This window comes from Arachis hypogaea, chromosome 13 (genome assembly GCF_003086295.3).
Source record: "Arachis hypogaea cultivar Tifrunner chromosome 13, arahy.Tifrunner.gnm2.J5K5, whole genome shotgun sequence".
NCBI classification, from domain to species: domain Eukaryota; kingdom Viridiplantae; phylum Streptophyta; class Magnoliopsida; order Fabales; family Fabaceae; genus Arachis; species Arachis hypogaea.
Window position 1 is genome coordinate 62,896,173 of NC_092048.1, and position 1,917 is coordinate 62,898,089.

General features: G+C 39.9%; 1 non-coding gene across 1 annotated transcript; it reads right to left on the reverse strand.

Moving 5' to 3' along the window:
* Positions 1 to 323: 323 nt before the first annotated feature.
* On the reverse strand, positions 324 to 431 carry LOC112738482 (small nucleolar RNA R71). Its single transcript, XR_003169441.1, has one exon. It is a non-coding gene; the product is annotated as a small nucleolar RNA R71 (small nucleolar RNA).
* Positions 432 to 1,917: the final 1,486 nt, after the last annotated feature.

Here is a 1,917-nt window from a genome sequence, read left to right on the forward strand (position 1 = left end):
GAAGAGGCATCTCAATTCCTGCCATTGGAGCAAACAACTTTGAGCTTAAGCCTCAATTAGTTTCTCTAATGCAACAGAATTGCAAGTTTCATGGACTTCCATTGGAAGATCCTCATCAGTTCTTAGCTGAATTCTTGCAAATCTGTGACACTGCCAAGACCAATGGAGTTGATCCCGAGGCCTACAGGCTTATGCTTTTCCCTTTTGCTGTAAGAGACAAAGCTAGAACATGGTTGGATTCACAACCTAAGGAAAGCCTGAACTCTTGGGAAAAGCTGGTCAGTACTTTCCTGGCCAAATTCTTTCCACCTCAAAAGATGAGCAAGCTTAGAGTGGAAATTCAAACCTTCAGACAGAAGGAAGGTGAGTCCTTCTATGAAGCTTGGGAAAGATATAAGCAATTGATCAAAAGGTGTCCTACTGACATGCTTCCAGAATGGAGCATCATATGTATATTCTATGATGGTCTGTCTGAGTTGTCAAAAAATGTCATTGGACCATTCTGCAGGAGAATCTCTTCATTTGAAAACCCCTGCAGAAGCTCAGAAACTCATTGAAATGGTTGCAAATAACCAGTTCATGTACACCTCTGAAAGGAATCCTGTGAACAATGGGACGCCTCAGAAGAAGGGAGTTCTTGAAATTGATACTCTGAATGCCATATTGGCTCAGAACAAAATATTGACTTAGTAAGTCAATATGATTTCTCAGAGTCTGAATGGATTACAAGCTGCATCCAACAGTACTAAAGAAGCATCTTCTGAAGAAGAAGCTTATGATCCTGAGAACCCTGTAATGGCAGAGGTAAATTACATGGGAGAACCCTATGGAAACACCTATAATCCTTCATGGAGAAATCATCCAAATTTCTCATGGAAGAACCAACAGAAGCCTCAACAAGGCTTCAATAATAATGGTGGAAGAAATATGTTTAGCAATAGCAAGCCTTTTCCATCATCTTCTCAGCAACAGACAGAGAATTCTGAACAGAGCCATTCTGGCCTGGCAACTATAGTCTCTGATCTATCCAAGACCACACTAAGTTTCATGAATGAAACTAGGTCCTCCATTAGAAATTTGGAGGCACAGGTGGGTCAGCTGAGTAAGAAGATTACTGAAACTCCTTGATGAGCGGATAATTTATACGCTTTTTGGCATTGTTTTTCCATAGTTTTTAGTATGATTTAGTTAGTTTTTAATATATTTTAATTATTTTTTAAATAAAAATCATATTTCTGGACTTTACTACGAGTTTGTGTGTTTTTCTGTCATTTTAGGTATTTTCTGGCTAAAATTGAGGGACTTGAGCAAAAATCAGATTCAGAGGCTGAAGATGGACTGCAGATGCTGTTGGATTCTGACCTCCCTGCACTCAAAGTGGATTTTCTGGAGCTACAAGAGTCCAAATGGTGCGCTCTCAATTGAGTTTGAAAGTAGACATCCAGGGCTTTCCAGAAATATATAATAGTCCATACTTTGCCAGATTTTAGCTAACGCAAACTGGCGTTCAACGCCAGCTTTCTGCCCTATTCTGGAGTTAAACGCCAGAAACAGGTTGCAAAGCAGAGTTAAATGCCAGAAACAGGTTACAAACTGGCGTTTAACTCCAAGGAAGACCTCTACACATGAAAGCCTCAATGCGCAGCCCAAGCACACACCAAGTGGCCCAGAAGTGGATTTCTGCATCATTTACTTATTTCTGTAACCCTAGTAACTAGTTTAGTGTAAATAGAACTTTTTACTATTGTGTTAAATATCTTTGGATCATTTTCGAGATCATCTTTTGATCATTTTAGATCTCTAAGACCTCCATGGGTGGCTGGCCACTCGGCCATGTCTACCCTATTTTCACTTATGTATTTTCAACGGTAGAGTTTCTACACACCGTAGATTAAGGTGTGAAGATCTGTTGTTCCT